General features: G+C 46.6%; 1 protein-coding gene and 1 long non-coding RNA gene across 8 annotated transcripts in view; one reads left to right on the forward strand and one right to left on the reverse strand.

Annotated features, from left to right (window-relative positions):
- Nucleotides 1-6,948: 6,948 nt before the first annotated feature.
- Nucleotides 6,949-16,830, reverse strand: LOC144601917 (uncharacterized). The gene is made up of 4 exons (XR_013548394.1): nucleotides 16,740-16,830; nucleotides 16,289-16,420; nucleotides 11,245-11,369; nucleotides 6,949-8,860 (listed from the first exon to the last, which is right to left on the reverse strand). It is a non-coding gene; the product is annotated as an uncharacterized LOC144601917 (long non-coding RNA).
- chl1b (cell adhesion molecule L1-like b) overlaps nucleotides 16,061-17,174 on the forward strand; it is a 639,417-nt gene continuing 638,303 nt past the window's right edge. For 3 of the 7 annotated variants that reach the window (XM_078414480.1, XM_078414482.1, XM_078414481.1), the window contains exon 1: nucleotides 16,061-16,173. The gene's annotated coding sequence lies outside the window, so the exon portion shown is untranslated. The remainder of the gene's footprint in view (nucleotides 16,174-17,174) is intronic. The other 4 variants (XM_078414476.1, XM_078414478.1, XM_078414477.1 and 1 more) reach the window with 2 other exon arrangements.

Below are 17,174 nucleotides of genomic sequence, written 5' to 3' on the forward strand. Positions count from 1 at the left end.
TGTCAGGTCCTGTTTCTCATGTCTGCTTTTCTATGATTTCTTTAATCACCATCATCATAATTCTAATGATCTCAACCTTCAACATATTCAACGGACAAGCATCTGCAGAGTTTTTCAGTAGGAAACCGAAAAGATTAACAACCACCTTTGTCATCCATCCCCCCCACCCCACCCCACATTCCCTATCCCCACCCCGTCCATCCCCACACATACATAAACACACACACACACTCTCTATCTCTCTCTCTCTCTCTCACGCAAACACTCACACTCTCACACGCTCTCTCACACTCCCTCACCTGCTCTTCCTCTTACACTCACACCCTCTCACACACACACACACACTCACTCACACACTCACATACACATTTGCACACACACTCCCTCACTCACACACACACACACACATACACACTCACTCTCACACTCACACACACATTTACACACACACACTCACACACACACACTCTTACACACACTCCCTCATTCACACACACACACACACACACACACACACACACACACACACACTCACACTCACCTTGAGGATACTGGTTTTCAGAATTGCCAGCCTCTAACCTGAAACACTCTCTCTGGATTTTATCCGACTTCAAGACAGTAATTCTAATTTTTCTTAACTCCAGTGAATGCCGGCTGATCTTACACAATCCTTTCTGGCATGCAACCCCATCCTCTCAAGAATCAATCTCGTGAGACTTGTCGGAGAGGCTGCAGATAACGACAAGGAGGGAAGGGAAGCTCATTAACCATCAGCCTGAAGAAGGGTCTCGACCCAAAACACCACCCATTCCTTCTCTCCAGAGATGCTGCCTGTCCCGGTGAGTTATTCCAGCATTTTGTGTCTACCATCATTAACCATGCATGTGGCTTTATGTGGAGCTTGGAGATCAACTTATCCAGCAAGGAACAATCACGATCACATTTGAGGAGCTAATCGCCATGCAGTATTTAACGCCATCCAGTTTTAGAATGTTGATGTGGTTCAGTCTTCTGACAAGCAGTTTTAGTTCATCCATATAGGCGCAGTGGTTGAGATGCTGCCTGACAGCGCCAGGGACCTGTACAGGGTCTGTACAGTGTCTGTACAGAGTTCTCCCTGTGACCTGCGTGGGTTTTCTCCGGTTGCTCCGGTTTCTTGCCACACTGCAAAGACATTTGTAGGTTAATTGGCTTGGTATAATTGTAAATTGTCCCTTGTGTGTGTCGGATAGTGTTTGTGTGGCGGGGACTCTGTGAGCCGAAGAGTTTGTTTCCACGCCCTATCTCTAAATTCAAGTAAACTAAACTAAACTATACTATCAGCTGTTGCCAGGTGTGTGTGTGTGGATATTATTATTCAAAAAGGTATAACAAGAAATTATAAGAAGTGTTTGAGACACTGCACTGGTGTAGTCGCAATAACTTTCTGGAGAATTAATTTCATTTCTTATGTTAGCCACCATAACATTTCTTATGTTAGCCAGGGAGCACCCTGAGAAAACCCATGTGGGCATAGGGAGAACGTACAAACTCCATACAAACAGCACCTGTAGTCAGGATTGAACCTGTGTCTATGGTGCTGTAAGGCAGCAACTCTACCACAGTGCGACTGTGCTGCTCCAAATTAGTATATTTTGAAATATTCACCCACCGAATTGGTCGGCTGTAAAAGGTCTTTAAAACAATAGACGGTGATAAAGAGGGATGTAGACCTGCTTCACGTTATTCTCCATATGATGTCCCTCTTATGCATTCAGCAAGCTTTCACCAACCATGTCACTGTTACATGGAGCAGCACTGGGGCAAGCTTAGTTTAGTTTAGAGATACATCGCGGAAACAGGCCCTTCGGCCCACCTAGTCCGCACCGACCAGCATTCCCCGCACATTAACACTATCCCACACACACACTAGGGACATTTGTTTTTACACATACACAGTGTTGCAGTGCTGATGTTTTAGGTGCCGGAGCTGTCTCTGGTGCCGGAGGGGCCGCTGTTAAATTCTCCACTAAAAAGTTACAATTCCCCGTTGTTTATTTTGGCTTATTGTTTACAGAGGTGCCGGAGCGGCGCTCCGGTGAGCTCCGGCAACACTGCACCCCTGCACATACACCAAACCAGTTAACCGACATGCCTGTATGTCTTTGGAGTGGAAAAGCAAAAGGGGGTGGGTGATAAACATCGAGGGAATGAATGCACGAGGGTGGAATGTGAAACGTTTGTGTTCAAGTCGACGTGATTTGTAAACTTGTTCATAGATGATGGAAGGGGCTGATCCCTCAGAAGGCAGTGGAGGCCAATTCTCTGAATGCATTCGAGAGAGCTAGATAGAGCTCTTAAGGATAGCGGAGTCAGGGGGTATGGGGAGAAGGCAGGAACGGGGTACTGATTGAGAATGATCAGCCATGATCAGATTGAATGGTGGTACTGGCTCGAAGGGCCGAATGGCCTCCTCCTGCACATATTCCCAAACCATGTTGTGAAGCATCCCGATAAAATGGTTTCTACGGTGTATCTGTCGAAGTTGGTAAGAATTGTTGGTGGCAATAAAGCCATCTAAGGAAGTAGAGGCTATGGTGTGCTTTCTTGGCCATTGCTTTGATATGGCTGATCCAGGACAAGTTGCTGCCCCAACAGCTGCGGCTCACCTGCAGTCCGTCTGTCTTGGTGCTTTATGTTGTTTTTTTGCCTTGATTGTAGTGTTTAGATGTGATGTAGTGTTTTGTGGTTGTGTACTATGTGGGGTGGGGAGGGGGGGCCTACCTGGAGCTGGCGGCCTCCAGCTGGGACCACCTGGGGCTCTGGTTCACAGAGCCCGCGGACCGGACTTACCATCTGTGGAGCTGGCTGCCTTCGGAGGCTGTGGTGGCGCTGCGAGAGCGACTGCGACTCGCCTTCGGAGGTTTCGGCGCGGGCCGCGTGGATATCGGAAGCTCGTAGCCCCCTGGGTGGGGGCCGACATCGAGAGCTATGGCAGCGGCAGCGTCTTCGCCCGCTCCGAATCGCGGGGCTTGTGTCGGCCTGCTTGCGGACCTTTCACCGTCCGGTGCGGCCTGAAATAGGCCGTGGGATTTTCTCTGCTCGGCGGGGGCTTCAATGTCGGGAGCCCCGACCACCCCAACGTGCAGTGGCGGCGTCTTCACCCACCCCGGATCGCGGGGCTTGGGTCGGCCTGCTGCAGACCTTTCACCGTCCGGCGCGGCCTGGAACGTGGCAACTACAACAGCCTGACCGCGGGAGAAGACGGCAGGGGAAGAAAAAAGATATTCTGGCCTTCCATCACAGTGAGGAGGTGACTGGAGGAGACTCACTGTGATAGATGTTTCTTTTTTTTTGTTTTGTGTTGGTTGTGATTGTGTGTGAAATTGTTTATTTTTATTGCTCTATTGCTTTTCATTTCACTGCACATCTTGTATGTGTATGTGACAAATAAACTTGACTTGACTTGACTCTGAAGAACCTGAAGCTTTAAACCATCTCAACTTCGGCACTGTCAATGAATACCAAGATATGTGTCCGGCTTCGTTTCCTGAAATCAATCACAATCTTCTTTGTCTTGCCGACACTGAGGAAAAGGTTGTTGTCTTGGCACCAGATTATGAGGTTCTCCATCTTCTTCATTAATACACAAATCGAAAGCCATTAATTTTTTGAGGGCATACCAACAACATTTTGAAGAGATTAGAAAATGCTGCCATTGCTACTGAAGACTTAAAAGTCTTTTATGTGGGGAATAAGTTAACAAAGAGAATTTCCTGGAGCATTTATGACAGGGTGCCAAAAGGAACTGACAAGACTACCTGAGGATTGGTGCGCATAATGACCAAATAATTCGGACTCAGAACTCAGTGTAAATTAGCTATGTTCGGAATTGTTGAACTATATTGTATAAAGTCATAGAAAGTAGTCAGCGTCCTAACACACAAGATTGAAAAATTATCTGTAAATAACAGAAAAAGGGAAGATTAAGAAATTAATAAGTTAAATATAATGTGCTCTGAATCAGAGAGTAACATCAAACATTTTAGATTCATTTAGGTCGGTGACATTAACAGGAAGGCACAGTGGCATGGCAGTAGAGTTGCTGTCCTCCAGTGCTAGAGACCTGGTTTCAAATCTGACCATGGGCGCTCTTTGTATGGAGTTTGCACGTCTCCCTGTGACAACATGGATTTTCTCCAGGTGCTCCGGTTTCCTCCTACATACCAAATACAGACAGCCTTATTGGTTAATTGGCTTCTGTAAATTGTCCCCAGTGCATAGGATAGAACTAGTGTACGGGTATCGTGGTCAGCGCAGACTCGTTGGGCTGAAGGGCCTGTATCCACGCTGTATCTCTAAAACTAAAAACTAACAGGGAATAGTATTATTTACTATTTATGGTTCACAATGTCTTCCTCATGTGTTAATCATGTGATTAAACATGAGCAACGTAGCCACCAAAACCCTTGATATTACTTGGTTTCTTGTGAAGATTAGATCCAGTTCAAACTCCAGATGTGAGACTAGCTGACATCTTAATGGATATCTTAATGGATCAACTGGCTAATAAGAATTGTGAAAAAAAAAGTTTAATTTTATTAATCATTGAAAAATGTTTGCATAAGCACATTTTATGTCATCGACATTCTTGTCTCACTTCTCTGCCAGAGCTTAGCAAGCAACTCCCATATAACTGTCTCAGAATAATTTTAAAGTTCTTTCTCAAGCAAGTCGCTGGTATTTGGGAGTGTGAAACAATTTTGTACAAAATGAAGTAGGTCACAAAAAAGTTAAAACACCATTCTAAGGATACAAGTGATGTATACAGGACCTTGGGATACTTAGAGGCATAGAGCCATACAGCACAGAAACGATCCCTTGCACCCAACTTGCCCAAGTTGACCAGGATGCCCTATCTACACCAGTCCCACCTTGCCTGCTTTTGGCCCATTTCCCTCAAAATCTATCCTGTCTTTAAAATGTTGTCATGGTAAAATAAATCCATCCGTCCACCAGCTGAGTTTCAGCCTATTATAGAACATTTCAGTATCGTCCCATGTATATATACAGTGATTAATATCTTGTAGAAATGATTTGGAGATTATAATCTAACCTTTTTGTGTTCAAAACACAATTTTTTTTTCTATTTCTCGTTCAAGGAAGGATGAGGTATTGCCATGGTAGGGTGAATCTATGTTGCTGGATGTTTTTAATTTTGTTTCACAGTCACTGCGAATACATTATTGCCAGTTGCGTGTAAGTTGACACATTGCTCTGTAAAATATAGTCAAGAAGCATGCCATCAATCCACATCTTTTGGCAATGAATACTCATCTGTCATTTGACCAGCTGAGTTCAAATGTCTACACATGATCGATGACAGTAAATGATGGTCACAATTTACTCAAACTTCTGTTTATTCTCCCTCTTATTGTAAAGCCTTTGCATTTATTCATCAATGTTTCTTCCTATTGAATAGCAAAAATGTGAACCAAATTACAAATGGAATACCCTCTCTGGCATGATGCATTTGCAGAATGTCTAAACGTGTTCTAACAAGCCAAGAGCCATTGGATTCAAATTAAAGAAATGTATAGTTTTATAAGGCAAAAGAGCAAATTCTTGGAAGCGAGATTGGTCTTAACAGTTGTTCTTTGGTTGGCATGGACACGAGAAGCTGAATTATATTCTTCTATGCTATGGTTCCAAATTCTGTTCGATATTTCAATTTTATTTTACTGTTAGACTTTAGTGATACAGTGCTGAAACAGGCCCTTCAGCCCACCAGGTCAGCGCCGACCAGCCATACACTAGGTCGATCCTCCACATCAGGGACAGTTTATAATTTCCAGAAGCTGAGGGTGGGAGAAAACCGGAGCACCCTGAGAAAACCCATGTGGGCATAGGGAGAACGTACAAACTCCATACAAACAGCACCTGTTGTCAGGATTCAACCTGTGTCTATGGTGCTGTAAGGCAGCAACTCTACCACAGTGCGACTGTGCTGCTCCAAATTAGTATATTTTGAAATATTCACCCACCGAATTGGTCGGCTGTAAAAGGTCTTTAAAACAATGCTTCTTATTTTAAGCCTCATGAAAGTTTTCTAATTGCGGGTATTTTAGTTTCACCATATTATGGATACACCAAATGACAGGCAATGAATGGGATGGAAAACCTCTGTTTCTGTTGTCAAGGTGATTGAGAAGCACAAAATAGGCAAGGATATTATGGACAGAATAGCCTCCTCTCCTGCAAATTCCTATGATTATATGACATTTAAGAGCCCCAATCGAACCTGACCCTCATTCATCTCAGCCATGGGATCTGTGGAGTAATTATATCAGAGAGGAGGTAAGTGCAATGACATTACGACGACCATTAATATGTATCACGAGCTGACATAAGCTATAATCTACTCCACCTCTGATAAACCATTTTGTATTCTGAGGCAAATGAGGCAAAAAGATCTAACCCTGTCACATGTGGTCTGTAAGTGACTTTGGGATAAATAGTTCTGAGATGCAGCAGTAAATCCACCTAAAATATTGAAACTATCAATGCCTGTGTAATGGGATCATCTATCCATTATGATAATTCATAATTAATTAAAAAGAAGTTCATTCTGTTGAATATCCAACTTAGTGGACAGATAAATGTGCAAAACTGCAAAAATTCTGGCTGAGCTTTACACTAGATTTGTAATTTTTAGAATCCAGTACAAAAAGGCAATTTTTGTTTAATTGACAGTTAGATGGGGGGAAAAATCTGTAATCTATAACCCTATGGTTACAGATAATAAATCATTTGTATAATTTTACTTCCTCCATGAAAACATATGTACATTGTTTTTAGCTCTTCCACCAAACATGAGTAAAATGATAAACAGACTCTGATACAGATCATAAGTTTGCAGGTAAAACATTTTTTTAATTGCATAAGAAGAATTATCTCTTAACCTTTCCCAATACATATGGTTATTTCCACATTATGCATCATTAATCCTATCATGTATTCTCTTGTGCTTGAATATATATTAAGAATCGATAGGGCAAAGTAAAATCAGTGTTGCAGCTTCCAAATTCATGCTTCACTCTATCTGTGGAAAATGCTGCAATTTTACATAAGTATCTACAAATCTTATCAGCATTAAAGCATGCATTAAAGGATAATGGGGAGTGATAGGTATCTCTGGTCCCAGTAGCATGGAATTTGTATTTGTAATTGTGTACTGCATTAAAAACCCATGGACTGAGGGAATTACATTTTTAATACTCTTCCTCTTTGTGCATACTGAAGATGAAAAACCTGTGTGCCCAGTTACAGCTCAAATTAATTCCATAAAATCATGTCGTGCCTGTACATATTAAGTGCAGCGTAAGCATTGACTGTTACCATTGCTCATAGTCATTGTGTGGAGTTTGAGGTAAACTGTTCTTAAGAATAGGAGCATAGCCCTGGCAGTGGACAACCTGTTGAATGAATGTTGAGCTATGCATCGTGATCAAAGAGTGCCTGCATGTTTGGGGGCTCAGCAAACCCACGAGGGGCATTGAGGGGAGAGAGATGATTGTGTATTGAACAGTGACTGACATTACCACCGTGTTCTCTGCACCCTTTGGTATTGTACATGTTAAAGCAACTGATGACAATTCACAATTGACAGTTTGCTATAATTCAGACCTGTCGCATTTAATAAATAGGCACTGCAAAATTGAATTTCCTGGCCCAGAAATCATGGGTAATAGTGATGGGTAGACTCGGACTCAGGGAATCAACCGGGAAATAAATCCTATTAGTCTTAATTTTACTCAAAATTTGGATGAGACTGAAATGATCGACAAGACAATAGAGGAAGAGGTCAGGAAATATCTGTACATGATAAATGGAGAACAAAAATCATATGTAGCCTGTGGTGACAAACGTGGCATTTTCCCATGCACACATGCACCTCCCTCCCTCCCCCCTTTCCCTTCACCCTCCCTCCATCGCATGCTGCACTCTGCAACATCCGAGCACAGCTGCCGATGCTGTCCCATTCCTCACTCCTGGCCTGACTGCACACCAATCCACATATCTGCACTGACAGGCAGGACTTGGCAAAGTTGAAGAACATGGGATAGACACAAAAAGCTGGAGTAACTCAGCGGGACAGGTAGCATCTCTAGAGAGAAGGAATGGGTGATGTTTCGGGTCGAGACCCTTCTTCAGACATGGGGGTGGTTACACCTTCTTTCATAGGGGTAGTGTGGAAAAAGGAACACCATCTTCATGGAGTGGGCTTTGCCTTCAAGAATGAGGTAGTCTGGTGTCTCTGCTGCTCCCACTGCAGAATTAGTGAATGCTTTATGTACCTTCAGCTCACTCTAACATGCTACGGTCATCAGTACAGACAGAGTCCAAAAAACCTCACAGGAGGCAAAACCAGGCTTCTGTGCTTGAACAAATCCTGATGTGCATCTCAAAGGGAGACAGATTTGAGCCAGTCAGGGAAGGAACATAAACTTCTGGGAATGGGCCATTGACAAGGAAAGAAGAGGTAAAGCTAACTCAAGTCCTTCCCTTGATGAAATGCTTGGAGCATGGCCTTGTCATAATGAACATCCCAGTTCATCAGACGGATTAGTGTAAGATCCCCCTAGTCCAAGTATTGACACCAGTTAGACTATAACCTGGTCTGAGTGAGAGAATGCATTGATAACGACATCAAACATGCCAGGAGAGTACTGAAGATTGCTGGACTAACTACCTGCTGATCTGCATTATCTCCATCAACCCGGCTCTAACACATCGTCAGTGGAAGCATTGCTGCCAGAACTTCAATGCAGTAGTATTCTATCCCTCTCAAGGCATAGTGGACACGATCTTCGACACATCACTTAGAAGAATGCAGGAACTGCAACAGTCAGTATGTATGACCTTTTTGACTCCAGGAAATCCTTTGTCTCTATCAATTAGGAGAGACTGTGGTACAACCCCCGTCAAATTTAACTGGCCAAACTTCAAGTTAAAAGGCTATTAAGTAACTATTATATTCTGACAAATGATTCAGAGAGACTGTAGATGGAAATTATTTAGAGCCTCTCTCAATCAAGAATCCACACAGTAAGTTCATAAGGTCATAGGTGACAGACAGGAGCACAATTCGGCCCATCAAGTCTACTCCGCTATTCAATCATGGCTCTTCCTCCTAACTCCATTCACCTGCCTTCTCTCCATAACCCCTGACGCCTATTGTACCTATTGAGAGGAGTTAATGGTGGGCTTTAGGAGGAGAGGAACACCGCTGTCCCTGTCTCCATCAATGGCGTGGATGTGCAGTTTATCAGGGAATACAAATTCCTTGGAGTGTACCTGGACAGTAAACTGGACTGGTCTCGGAACGCTGAGGCCTTGTAAAAGAAGGGACAGAGGCGGCTGCACTTTTTGAGAAGGCTCTGCTCCTTCAACGTCTGCAGTAAGATGCTGCAGATGTTCTACCAATCAGTGGAAGCCAGTGCCATCTTCTTTGCTACTGTGTGCTGGGGCAGCAGGGCGAAGACCGCGGACACCAATAGGATTAACAAACTCATCAGGAAGGCTGGCTCCATCCTGAGGGCGGAGATGGATTCATGGTCCTGAAGGGGAGGATGCTCCTCAAACTGTGGAGCATCCTGGCCAACACAGCTCACCCCCTCCATGACACACTGGTCAACCTGAGGAGCACCTTCACCAACAGACTGGTTCCACCAAGATGCAGAACAGAACGCCACAGGAGTTCCTTCTTTCCTATGGCTATCAAACTGTAGAACTCCTCACCCTTCTGTCATGGGGTAGACTGACTCTTCTCACCCCCCACTCCCCCACCCCAATCTTTGCACATCCCCAATCCTTTCCACTTGTCTCTTTAATTTCATGTTTCATATATTTTGTGCTTTTGGCAGATTAATTTCCTTCCTGGGATAAATAAAGTTCAGTTCTGTTGTATTGTATCGTATTGTATGAATTTGAAGGGGAACAAGATATCCATTATGAAAGGAATTAGGAATACTCAAGTGACCAAAGAGCATTTGAACAGTCATGAGCTCACTGAGGGGTGACTTAGAGGAAACCAAACAGCATGGAGTTGAGAAATACATTCCATGACATAACAATGCATTGATCATCCTTGAAACAATAGAAACATAGATACATTGAAAATAGGTGCAGGAGGAGGCCATTTGGCCCTTCGAGCCAGCACTGCCATTCCTGGTGATCATGGCTGATCATCTACAATCAGTAACCTGTGCCTGCCTTCTCCCCATATCCCTTGATTCCACTAGCCCCTAGAGTACTATCTAACTCTCTTTTAAATTCATCCAGTGAATTGGCTCCACTGCCTTCTGTGGCAGAGAATTCCACAAATTCACAACTCTCTGGGTGAAATAGTTTCATCTCACCTCAGTTTTAAATGGTTTCCCCTTTATTCTTAGACTGTGTCCCCTGGTTCTGGACTCCCCCAACATTGGGAATTTTTTTCCTGCATCTAGCTTGTCTAGTCCTTATATAATTTTATACGTCTCTATAAGATCCCCTCTCATCCTTCTAAACTCCGGTGAATACAAGCCCAGTCTTTCCAATCTTTCCTCATATGACAGTCCCTCCATCCCAGGGATTAACTTCGTGAACCTACGCTCCACTGCCTCAATAGGAAGGATGTCCTTCCTCAAATTAGTAGACCAAATTAGGCCACCTCCTTGAGATCCCTTGGATGCAGACCATCAGGCCCTGGGGATTTATCAGCCTTCAGTCCCTTCAGTCTACCCAATACTATTTCTCGCCTAATGCAAATTTCTTTCATTTCCTCTGCCTCCCTTGATCCTCTGTCCACTAGTACATCTGGGAAATTGTTTGTGTCTCCCTTCGTGAAGGCAGATCCGAAGTACCTCTTCCGCCATTTCCTTGTTACCCATAATAATTTCACCTGTTTCTGCCTTCAAGGGACCCACATTTGTCTTTACTAATCTTTTTCTCTTAACATACCTAAAGAGGCTTTTACTGTCCTTCTTTATATTCTTGGCCAGCTTCAATCCGTACCTCGTCTTTTCAGCCCATATTGCCCTTTTTGCTATCTTCTGTTGTCCTTTGAAAGTTACCCACTCCTCTGGCTTCCCACTACTCTTTGCTATCTAATACATCTTTTCTATTAGTTTTATTCCATCAATATTCTATAAAATAAAGAATATTGTCAGGATTAACTGTATCTTGCGTCTGCATTTTACTGCTCCACTGTAGGATGCCTACTTTGAAGAATTTCTTCTCTCTTCTGTGGTTTCCCTCCACAGTTGCTTCCTGGCCTGCTGAGTTCCTCCATCACTTTGTCTTTTGCCTGCAATCCCAGTATCTGCTGCCTCTGTTGACACCGATTTCTGTAGGAGTTAATATCAGTGTCAGGATGCATTGCATTCACATCTAGCTTTCCATTAAATACATTGGATTGAGATATTACAGGAATGCTTTACAGGATGAAGTATTAGTAGAGAAGGGATAATGAAATTCTTAGAAAGAGATTTATCACTGGCAATTTGAGAGTTTCATTTGCGATCGAGTGAGTGAAGAATGTTGGCAGTGACAAGGAGAAGATTAGGAGCGACGAACTGAAGACTAAAGATGAAAGATAGACACAAAATGCTGGAGTAACTCAGCGGGACAGGCTGAATCTCTGGAGAGAAGGAATGGGTGGCGTTTCAGGTCGAGACGCTTCATCAGACAGTGTCAGGGGAGAGGGGAACTGGAGATGTGGAAGGGTACGAAGAGAATTTAAGGTGTTAAACCGACAGACCAAAGCAGATGATGATCAAGGAAATGTAGAATGGGTTCATTGTTGGCAGAGGGAAAGGTGACAATGGGGTGTACAAACAGTAAAATTAATCTTAGTAAAATTAGTCTTTAACTAAAATTAAAGATGAAAAGTCAGATTTGTTGAACATTCAAGACCTACAGAAACACTGTCTTTGAGCTGAAAAACACTTTTGACTATGGCAAAAAATAGATGTGCAATTATAACATATTCATTGGGGTGTATCCATGTGTACTGGAAGAAATAGTGTGTCGTGGGATGATTAGCAAGGGGAGTGGAAGTTGGCTGATTTGTGCGGGAGCCCAGTGACCTGGAAAAGCAGGTGAGGATGCACAAAAACTGGAATAAAACATACAACATCGAACAATGCAGCACTGGGACAGGCCCTTTGGCACAAACATTGCAGGCCCTTCGACCCACCATGTTTGTGCTGAACATGATACCAAGTTAAACTGACCTCATCTGCCTATATATGATCCATACCCCTCTATCCCCTGCGCTTCCAAATGCCGATCCAAAAACCTCTTAAAAGTCACTAATGTATCTGCCACCACCAATAACAATGTGTTCCAGGCCCCCACTGCTCTGTGTAAAAAACCTGCCCCATGCATCTCTGTTAATCATTTCCCCTCTCACCTATACCTATGCTCTCTGATGGGGGAGAAACAAGGTATCAGCTTTAGCAAGGCAAAGGGAAGTGTAATGTGTTAACATCCACTTGAAGAGATGAAACAATTTTGGAATTATAAATCTCACCAATCTGAGTTGTATACGACAGAACAATAGGAACTTAATAGCTTCTTTTACTGTGGGGAAATTAGACACAGTAACTCCCAGATGACTGAGAGGCTGCCCCTGGGTAAAATAACCTGCCATCCCTTTACAAACAGGATCTGTTTGTGTTTGAGTGGGAGAATGATGAGGTACTGTGGAGAGGTTGAGGCTGTGTGTGTGTATGTGCACATATATGTTGGGTGTGTGTCAATTGATCTAGGGCTGTGTGATGGGATGTCTGTTAATTTCGAGAGTCTGTGTGTGTTGGCGTAGGGGGGAGTTGGGAGACAATGTCTACTTCCGTGTATGTGGAGGCAGTGTGTTTGTAAGGATGTGCATTGTTGGGGCCTCTATTCATGATAAGAAGGTGATATCTTTGCATGTACTTTGGGGAGTGTATCTATAGTTTGCCTAAGATGAGGTGATGTTGGGGATGAATCTGCATGAGGATCTATATCGGTGTATTCTGACAGTACAAGGATGTGTGTTGGGGGGATCTCTCTGTGGGGTATGAGCAGCAGGTGTTGATATCAGTGTGAGGGTGAGGATGTACGTTGGAGGTTTCTATCTATGTGAGGCTCCGTGTGAATGTGTCAGTGCATGACGATTTGTGCTGGGGGTGTCTATATATGAGCGGTATGATGGCATTGTCTGTACAAAAGCATGTTTTGGAGTATGTCTGCATAAATGTGTGTGGGAGGGGTTCCTCCATGTTTCGATATATGGGATGTGATCTGTGCACATTCGGTGTCTATGCATACATAACATGAGTGCCTGGTGGAGGCGTCTGTGTGTACGTGTGACTTGTGGAGTCCTATGTTTTGACGTGATATACACACACAAGTTCTGTGAGTTGGCTGTATGTCTTTCTATGTAGGGGAAGATTTGGTGGTTTCTCCCTGTGTTGGTGGTGGAGGGGCTGGTTTCTGTCTATGTGGTTCAGTTGGATGGGAAGGGGTGATTTCTATCCATGGGGATGTTTTAAATGGCAAAGGGTGGTGTTTATCTATAGGGGTGGTGACCATCTGTGGGATGTGTTGGACAGGTGGGGTGGGTGCTCTCTGGGGGGGAGGGTTGTCAGGCATTGAGTGGGTTCTCACTATGGGATGTGTTTAATGGGAATTGGTGGCAGTTATCTCTAGGCTGGTGTTGGACGAGGAGAGGTGGTGACCATCTGTGAGATGTGTTAGATAAGGAGTTGGTTCTCTCTATGGGGAATGTGAGAATCTGCGTGGATTGTATCTATGGGATGTGTTGGATAGGAACTAGGCTCCCTCTGTGAGGGGGTGGAGGTCTGTTAGGTCTGAGAGGGTTGTATCTACGGGTTGTGTTGGATGGGGAGTGTGTTCTATGTGCCGGAGGTTGAGTGGCCTCTCTGTGTGATGTGTTGCGCTGGGAGTGGGCTCTCTCTCCACCAGAGGGGGAGGGTGTTAGACATTGAGTGGGCTCTCTCTGTGGAATGTGTAGGATGGGAAGGGGTGGTCTATCTATGGGGATGTGTTGGATGGGAATGGGCTCTCTCTCTGTGGAGGTGGTGTCTATCTCCAGGGCTCTCTATCAGAGGCTCTATCTCTGGGATGTGTTGGACGGCTCGGGGTGGTCACTCTCCATGGGGTGTTAGATGCTGTGGGCTCTCTAGGGTGTGTTGGATGGGGCGGTGTCTACCTATGGGGATGCGTTGCATGGGTCGGGTGATCACTATCATTGGGGATTGTTAGACGGAGTGGGCTCTCTCTGTGGAATGTGTAGGAAGGGGAGGGGTGGTCTATCTATGGGGATGTGTTGGATGGGAATGGGCTCTCTCTCTGTGGAGGTGGTGTCTACCTCCAGGGCTGCTCCCCTCTGTGGTCACTATCTCTGGGAATGTGTTGGACGAGTCGGGGTGATCACTATCATTGGGGAGTGTTGGACGCTGAGTGGGCTCTCTCTGTGGGGAGCGTTGGATGGGGAGTGGGTTCCCTCCGTGTGTGGAGTGGAGTGTGAGATGTTGAATGGGCTTTCTCTCTGGGACGTGTTGGATGGGTCGGGGTGGTCGCCAACATGCGTCGTGTTGGGCGCTGAGTGAGCTCTCTCTGTGGGGAGTGTTGGGCAGGTCGGGGTGGTGTGTATCTCCAGGGCTGGCCCTCTCTGTGCTGCCCAGGCCGGGTCAGGGTGGTGTCTATCTGTGGGGTGTGTTGGGTGGGTCAGGGGGAGGTGGGCATCTCTAGGGCTGGCCCTCTCTGTGCTGCCCAGGGGGGTGGACATCTATGGGGGTGTGTTGGGTGGGTCGGGGGGGGTGGGGGGTGGGGATCTCAGGGGCTGCCCCTCTCTGTGCTGCCCAGGGGGGTGGGCATCTATGGGGGGCGTGTTGTGCTGTCCAGGGGGGTGGGCATCTCTAGGGCTGGTCCTCTCTGTGCTGCCCAGGGTGGTGGGCATCTATGGGGGGGGGGGTGTTGGGTGGGCCAGGGGGGTGGGCATCTATGGGGGGGGGTGTTGGGTGGGCCAGGGGGGTGGGCATCTATGGGGGTGGCCCTCTCTGTGCTGCCCAGGGGGGGTGGGCATCTATGGGGTGTGTTGGGTGGGTCAGGGGGGGGGGGCATCTCTAGGGCTGGTCCTCTCTGTGCTGCCCAGGGGGGTGGGCATCTATGGGGGGGGGGGTGTTGGGTGGGCCAGGGGGGTGGGCATCTATGGGGGGGGGTGTTGGGTGGGCCAGGGGGGTGGGCATCTATGGGGGTGGCCCTCTCTGTGCTGCCCAGGGGGGGGGGTGTCTGTCTATGGGGGTGTGTTGGGTGGGTCAGGGGGGTGGGCATCTCCAGGGCTGGTCCTCTCTGTGCTGCCCAGGGGGGGTGGGGATCTCAGGGGCTGGCCCTCTCTGCTGCCCAGGGGGATGGGCATCTATGGGGTTGGTCCTCTCTGTGCTGCACAGGGGGGGGGTCAGGGTGGTGTCTATTTGTGGGGTGTGTTGGGTGGGTCAGGGGGATGGGCATCTCCAGGGCTGTGCTGCCCTGGGGGGTGGGCATCTCCAGGGCTGTGCTGCCCAGGGGGGTGGGCATCTATGGGGCTGCTCCTCTCTGTGCTGCCCAGGGGGGTGGGCATCTATGGGGCTGCTCCACTCTGTGCTGCCCAGGGAGGTGGGCATCTATGGGGCTGCTCCACTCTGTGCTGCCCAGGGGGGTGGGCATCTATGGGGCTGCTCCTCTCTGTGCTGCCCAGGGGGGTGGGCATCTATGGGGCTGCTCCACTCTGTGCTACCCAGGGGGGCGGGCATCTGTGGGGGTGTGTTGGGTGGGTCAGGGGGGGTGGTGGGCATCTCCAGGGCTTTGCTGCCCAGGGAGGTGGGCATCTATGGGGCTGCTCCACTCTGTGCTACCCAGGGGGGTGGGCATCTGTGGGGGTGTGTTGGGTGGGTCAGGGGGGGGTGGGCATCTCCAGGGCTTTGCTGCCCAGGGAGGTGGGCATCTATGGGGCTGCTCCACTCTGTGCTGCCGAGGGGGGTGAGGAGAGGAGACGCCTTGACGCGCCCAGCCCTGACTGACACCTCGATGACGTAAGCGGCATCTGGGTTGCACAGAGCGGTATTTGACGGTGAGGATGGGTGGATGTGGCGAGGCGGCTCACAGGTTGGTGCAGAAATAACTAGCTATACTTACATTAAAAATAATAACAAAATTGCTCGCTGTGCACGCCCTTTGTAGACTTGCAATGCCGTAAAACAGGAACGAACTCCTGCCTTACCTGATGAATGCAAATCGGACCAAGACATGTTCCTCCAAAAATATTAAAATTCATCAGTTGTTGCAATGTGTGCATGTGCAATGCTTTCTTCGCGTTACCCCCTCGAAGGACGATTTTTTTACGCAGTGAACTCTGCACAATAACAAAAAACCTCTTATTCTTGTTTGTCGAAGATTGTTAAACTGTGCAGGTTTAGTCGCTGTTAAGTCGCTGAAATAATTAAACCCGGTCCCGCTGGGGAGGGGGTTGAACAGATATGGATGAGAAGCAAGATGCTCAGTGTTTGCTTTTGTTGGTTGCACTGTTTTAAAGAGCCGGTGTAAAAGCATGCACAATTTGCAAGATTTATTTTAAAGAGCCGGTGTAAAAGCATGCACAATTTGCAAGATTTATTTTAAAGAGCCGGTGTAAAAGCATGCACAATTTGTAAGATTTAATTAAAAAAACTGACCGAAGGCAGATTTGGGGAGCACTTGACCACATGCCCTATTTTGTAACACGTTTGGGGTTTCCTCCTTCCTTGCCCTGAAATTCCAGTTGTTCGTGGGGGTCTCCCCTCCCTTTTTGCTGGGATTAAAAGAAAAAAATCTAAAGCCCACGTCGACCGAGACACCCTCTTGCACCCCTCCCCACCTACCCACCCACCCGAAGCCTTTCTTCGGGATTCTTGCCCTCCTGTTTTCCCTTCTGGCACGTTGTCATGGATTCCTTCAAACCGCTGGCAGAGGCGAACCATTTGATTGCGAGTCACGGTGAGGTCGGTCGGTCGGTCTCCCCCCTCTTTGTCCAGCCCGAGGAAACACACCAGCAGCCTTGAGCTGGCTGGCTGGCAGCAACGTCGAGCTATTTAGATAGTTTTCCACCCAGCCCCTAGTGGCACTTCTCC

This window comes from Rhinoraja longicauda, chromosome 17, assembly GCF_053455715.1.
Source record: "Rhinoraja longicauda isolate Sanriku21f chromosome 17, sRhiLon1.1, whole genome shotgun sequence".
In the NCBI taxonomy this organism is placed as follows: domain Eukaryota; kingdom Metazoa; phylum Chordata; class Chondrichthyes; order Rajiformes; family Arhynchobatidae; genus Rhinoraja; species Rhinoraja longicauda.